Source organism: Sciurus carolinensis, chromosome 6 (genome assembly GCF_902686445.1).
Source record: "Sciurus carolinensis chromosome 6, mSciCar1.2, whole genome shotgun sequence".
NCBI lineage: Eukaryota > Metazoa > Chordata > Mammalia > Rodentia > Sciuridae > Sciurus > Sciurus carolinensis.
Genome location: NC_062218.1, coordinates 2,722,067 through 2,728,471, shown reverse-complemented (window position 1 = coordinate 2,728,471; position 6,405 = coordinate 2,722,067). Strand labels below are relative to the sequence as shown.

The window sequence follows — 6,405 nt, the reverse complement described above, 5'->3', positions numbered from 1 at the left end:
TCTGATTCGCAAGTGCTAGTTGTGTCTTGCTGCTGAGACGCCAACCACAGAGAGTGCCCTGGAGCTGGGGGTTTGCCCTCTCCCTGGCGTGGGCCATGTGCAGAGAACCCAGCGCTCCCCTAATTCACTGCCGCAAGTCTGGGCATCTTGGGCGCTGCTCTCTGCGCTCTGGTCCCTCTCCCCTTCAACACAGCGGTGGGCACCATCCTCACAGGTCTGGGCCGTGGTAATGATCCGATTCGGCAGCACGTGCTGGGCTGGATTATGAAATCATCCCAAGTCACTGTAACCACCATGAAAATAGTCACCCTCTTGGTCAGCTTTCTGGTGCTGTGACAAAGACCTGAGTATAACAACTCAAAAAAGGGAGTATTTATCACATCTCAATGTCTCAGAGGCTTCAGTCCCTGGTCGCGGGGCCCCATCGCTCTGGACCATGGTGAGAGCAGACTTCCTGACAAGAGCCCGCGTGGCTGTCCTCTTCACAGTTGGGAAGCAGAGGCAGGGAGGGGTGGGTCCCTGGACCCCTGCAAGGGCACGGCCTCACAGTGACCCAACCTCCTCCCGTTAGCCAACCCCCTGCAGTTTCCACCCTGACCCTCAGCACCGGCTCATGGAGATGGAGCCTTCAGCACTTTGTGGCCGGGGACGTTTCAGACCTGAACCGTGACAGTCTTGGAGCTAAACTCGTTTGCTGCTCAGGGGTGGCGTGGAGCACATCTGGGTTGAGCCTGGCCACCTTTATCCAAACCACAGAGAACACTGGCTACCACACGCAGGTGAGGAAGCTGAAGGAGCATCTATCAGGCAGCCTGGGTCCGCATGCCCGGTGCGGAGCCACCTGCCCTGAGCCTTCGCTGCCCACGCTCTCGCAGCTCAGTCAGGCACGCTCAAAAGAAAGGCCAGCTCGCTGTTGGGACTCACAGCGGGGAACACAGCCTTGGGCAGAGTCCGGGGTGGAGCAGGTAGCCCAGACCTGGCTCTCCTTCGCTGACCGAGTGGTTTCTGAAGGGTTTGAACAGTAGAGCTCCATATTTGACGGGCACCTCCCTGCCCGGTGGGTGCCCAGCAGAGGGGTGCGGAAAGGGACAGGGCAGGCATCCAGGCAGGAACAGTCCAGCGGTGCATGACGGTGAGGTCCTGTCCATGAACTCCCCGCTGCGGCTTCCTTGCCATGCAGAAAGAAGGTTTTGAAACGGGAGAGCGTCCGCAAGTGGACTTCCCTGGGAAGACCTGAGAACTTCTGACCACCAGGGTGCCTTGGTGTCCTTTCCCTTGGTCAGCTGGTCACCTCCCAGCACCCAGCCCAGCTCTCAGCTGTTCCATAAGGGCCAGGTTCCTCTCCCCTGCAGGTGGGTGCCGGGGCTGGGTCTGCCGTTGCATCCCGTGCCCTTCTCTCCCCAGACCGCTGCTCACCACAGGTGGACACCGGGCTCGGGCCCGCATGGCAGTTGGGTTCTCAAGACCCCCAGACTGCTTGTCAAGAGGCTGCACTCTGGTCTCTGGAGCCTCTTCCCTCGTCTGAGGCTACCATGGCCAGCACGTCCGGGCTCTGGCTGCAGCAGGCACTAACCGGCCCTTTTCCCCCTGACGCCAGTGCCCTGTTTTCCAACCTCTGTCCCTCTTTCCTGTGAGACACTGGGGGCATGACGTCATTTAGTCCCAGCACACAGCCTGGGTACAGGTCGCCAAAGTTGCCTGGTGTCACAGAGGCAGTGTCACCAGGCCAAGGGGTGAAGCGACCTTCCCGAGGTCACGGGCGAGTGTGGCGGTGGGATTGACGTGTGCTCCCGGAGGCGGGCGGTCCTCCAAGTTTCATGTCCTCCAGCCTCTCCTACCTGCCCCTCCCCAGGGCCTGCTTGCTCCTGCTTTTCCCCTGTTTTGAGTACAACAGGGACAGACTGGCGGAGGCCTCATTTCAGCTTTGTCTGTAGTCTTATTTTTTAAGCTCTTTGCTCTGGGCACTGCGGTTGAAAAGGCGCTTGCTCTGTTCAATTTATAACTATTATTAATTTGAAATCTACATGCTGAATGTGAGTCAGGAAAGGCCCAGATCCTTATCAGCTCTCTAACACCCACAGAAAAATTAGTCAGCCACCTACCAGCCATAAATCCTCCACTCTAGGAGATATCCGTTGCTGGTGAAGATGATCCTGATGTAATGGAAGCATTTAACGTGGAAAGCCTTGTTCTATTTCTCTTCTTGATGGCACCAGACCACCAGAGCATCAGGCGGGGGAGAAAAACCACTGAGGAAGGCTGCCCGAGAAAAGCAATATGTTTGCAGGGCTGATCAATAAGAAGATTAACTTAACCATGCAGAAGACTTATCAATCTTACTATTGATCAGCTTAGCAAACGTATTGGTGTGCTGGTGTGCTATGACAGGCCTGTCCCGCAGTGGCTCATCAAGCCCTGGGCCCGTGAGCTGTCCCTGGCCTTGGCTGAGAGACCCTCGTGTAGGGTGAGGTGCCAGTATGCGTCCCCCGCTTCCTGTGCAAGATCACCCCAGGAGTGGACGCTCAGGGAGAGGCTGGGGTGGGGATATGTAGGTGGCTATTGCACACTGGGTTCAGATTGATTGGCCACCTCCTGTTCAGGGAGGGGCCCTGTGACTCTTAACTCAAACAAACAATGCAGACTTTTATCCATTGACTACCTTGTGAAAGCTTGAGAAAGCTGTTTTAATATCCACACTGGTGAGAGAATCGTCGTGATAATTCAACGTCGGTCAAAGTGAGCGCTGTGCAGCAGACTACTACTCGCCTTTAAATGCTTCATCACGTAAGCACTTTCACCTTTTATTCTTAAAAGTAGAAAGCTATGGTTTGAAATTTGGGGGGTGGAGGTCAAATGCTTCATTTTGACTCATTGGGATGAAATGTGCATGAGGCTTTGAGACAATATTTATATAGCTCTTACACTTTTTATTTATTCATTCATTTAAGAAACGTTCATTGTACTTAAAACCTGAGCTTTCGGTTCCTGATGTCAGACCAGTGGATTCCATACCTCTGGCTCACAGGGGAGGCGAGGGATGGGTAATGGGGCAGGCTGGTGCCCTCTCTGTGAGCTGAACTGACCGTCCTCCACACTTACCGTGGAACCGAGCAAGCGGAAAGTCCTTTCCTTAATTACTTATGATTCATATTATCTGCAACTTGAGCACTTTTGTTGTAAGTGTGAATTCCCTCCCTGGCTGATTCCATAATCGTTCGCCTCATTTCACCTCATTTCATAACGGATGAACACTTGGCCCAAGATCACTTGCCTCTTACTTCTTTTCAAAGGCTTTGGAAGCATGGCTCCCCCACAGAGGGCCCCAGACGCCTCTGCATCTTAATGGGGTAAGACTGGGTGGTGTACATTGGTTCTGTAGGGGAAGAAACAGATTCCCTTCCAGAAAAGGGGACCCCATGTGTTTCTCTGAGGACTTCCTGGCCCCTCTGGGGAATTCCTCTGGAAATCCTGGAGGGAAGGCTTAAATCCTGGCCCTGCTAATGGCTGTGTTGTAGAGGGAACTCCAGATCGGGATAGAAGATAATCACTCCTTTTAAAGTGGGTGTTCATTACTTTTATGTGGTAATTACTTCTTGTCTGGTGTAATTTTATAAGCTTAGACTGAGAAAATGAGGAGTTCACCTACTGGTTAATTCATTCAAAAATATTTATTGAAAGCTACATATATTGCCTCATTTCTGTGGCGGAGAAATGGAAACGGATGTTCTTGGCTTTCAGAACATGAATCTGCTGGGATGGAGACACCTGCCCTGAGGAGCGTCTTGAAGTGCCTTCACTCCCCTGCCCAGGTGTAGTGACCACAAAGCCTTTGCCTCCCACCCCAAGTTCCTAACTTGGGAAGTTCCCCTGGTTGCACACAAGCCAGGCAGAAGTCTTCTTTGTTCTAAAGTAAAGGGAAAGACTGATTTTTTTCAGTTTGCCTGGCTGTAGGAATTCCAGTTCCATGGAGAAGCTCGGTAAGAATCCCTGGCAATTCCCACATGGGTGTAGGGATGCTGGGACAGGTGAGGAGGTGACCCGGCAGAGATTCATGGTGGTCCTCCAGGGCTGGCATGGTGCTCTGGTCCTTCTCAAGTCTACTTTAGTTCCTGGGAGGGAGGTGAGGCAGTAGGATTGCAAGTTTGAGGCCAACCTCAGCAACTTAGGGAGATTCTGTCTCAAAATAAAAATTTAAAAAAGTACTGGGGTTATAGCTCAGTGGTAGAGTGCCCCTGGATTCAATCACCGGTATAAAACAAAACAAAACAACAACAACAACAACAAAAATAAAAAACCAAATCGCGGCCTCAGACCTAGCAAGCGGGACTAGATGGTGCCTTCACTGGTCCCTGGTGGTCCTGAGGCTCCAGTGTCTGGGCCCCGGCAGCTGTGCATGCCATGCTCATTACAGCGTGGGCAGCTCTGTCCTGCTGGGTGGCCGGGCTCCAGCTCACATCTGCGGTGGTCAATGGGTCCTCGGTGCACACGTGTGTGGCTAGCAGTGCTCCTGATATGGCAAGTGTGTTTCCAGGAAATGCTGCTTTCCTTAGTGTCTCATGCCAGAATTGTGAATCTGTGTCTATCTTGAGTTTTGGAATTCAGACATATTCAAAGGAAATAATTATTTTAGGATTTTTCCATTCAATATTTAAATACCTATTACAGAGCGATTTTTTAAGTCAAAGAAATGTGTGAATGTGAGACAAAGTGCTGTGGACCAACGCCACCCGATTCAAGTGCCGAATTGGTTACAAATTCTGACCTCTGAGATCATCAGGGTGAGAACATACTGAATTTTAACAACTCCTCCTACCAATATTTAGACCTGTTGAAGACTTAAAGGCTCAGAGATAATGTGCTTAATAGACTTGCTTTGAGTTTATTGAATATTATCAAGGTTTGCTGCTTAAAAGTTTATATATAAATTGCTTGTATGTTATAAATATACGTCCCTCCTCCCCCAAACGGCTGCCAATCCTTGGCTTGGAGTGTAAGAACTCTGGGTAGACTACCATGAAAGCAAGTCTTGGAGATGGAACTGCACCTGTCTAAGCCAACGCTGACCTGTGCCGAATATGCAGCTGGACCCTCAGACCACCTTATGGGACTCTGGAGGAGACGGCAGCATCCACATCCAGGAGGGCTAGTTTGCTCCCTATCCTGACCTTGTTTGTGCAGCGCTATGCCACTGCAGAGTCACTGAGGAGGAAGCAGAAGGCCTGGGTGGCCTGTAGCCATGGATGGACCATACTGAGGGGGAGGGCCAGGCACCGACTGGAGCTGAGGTTGGCTGTTCCTTCCTGGTAGTGGGCGGGCAGAGGGCTGAGGAAAGCACCCCTGGAGCAGGATGCTCCACAGCCTCTCTGGTGGCTTTGGTGCAGAGACATTTGTTTTTTTATAAATATGAGTTTTTAAATGTAGGGTCACACGTATCTGCGGTGAAGCCAGGTCCTGACTTAGTCAGAGCTTTCTGTGGGAGTGCCCTGTGATGACCTGCTCTGGGGACCTGCTTGCCCGTCCCAGAGGCTGTGAGTCCTGGACTGCAGTGGCTCCTCACAGGCAAATCAGGTTCGGACTGACTAGTGGCAAAGAGGGGCCTCCATGGTCCCTTCTAAACCTGGGGCACCATGATTCTGTCAAATGACAATGGGGAGGACAGCAATGTCAAGTTCAAAGCAGGGAAATCTACGTGAGCTCCAAAACCGATTCTTAGTGAGGCGCCCAGACTCACCCAGACAAAATGTCCATCTGCAGCTCAGCAGACATTTCTGTCATTCCAAAACAGCCAGCAGTCCCCTCACCTGCAGATGGCTCTTCGCAAGCAGCCAGTGGCTCTCTGCACTGTGGGGGTGCCCTGCGCTGCTCCCCCTCTCCTCTTCCACCCCCAGCCCTTTGGGTCAGCATCACACACTCATGGAACAGCTGACTGTGTTGAATAGGGTAGCTTTTGACCACAGAACCAAGGTTTTCTCTTGGCACAGAATTAATTGGTCATAAGGGGCTCAGGTCTGTATCCTGGTCTCATTAGTACCAAATTTAACTAAGTGGCCCAACTGACCCATGTCCAGAGCTATCATCTTCATCAAATGGCAAGATGAAAGTCAGTGTGGTGTTTGCCTCCAATGAGGATCCACATTGTGATTGCGGGAAGTGGAGGGGCACTTATTCTGGGGGGAACGTGCTGGAAACTTCTAAAGTCGCTTCCAATTGAGCATGATGAGCTTTTATGGTACGACCGTGACTCTTGGAAGGAAGTTGTATGGTAAGTAAAAAACATAACTGGAGAGCGTTCGGTTGATACGATGTGTGTGTGGAATGTGTGACACCCAGAACCACGAGCTGAGGCAGGGTGCTGCAGGCTGGCCCCACAGAGCCTGTCCGGAGGCAGAGATCCACTTCCACAGA

The 6,405-nt window shown here is 51.8% G+C and overlaps 1 long non-coding RNA gene across 1 annotated transcript; it reads left to right on the top strand.

The window, feature by feature from the left end:
* The first annotated feature begins 2,666 nt into the window (after positions 1 to 2,666).
* On the top strand, positions 2,667 to 3,911 carry LOC124986644 (uncharacterized). The gene is made up of 3 exons (XR_007109047.1): positions 2,667 to 2,784; positions 3,291 to 3,347; positions 3,739 to 3,911. It is a non-coding gene; the product is annotated as an uncharacterized LOC124986644 (long non-coding RNA).
* The last annotated feature ends 2,494 nt before the right edge of the window (positions 3,912 to 6,405 follow it).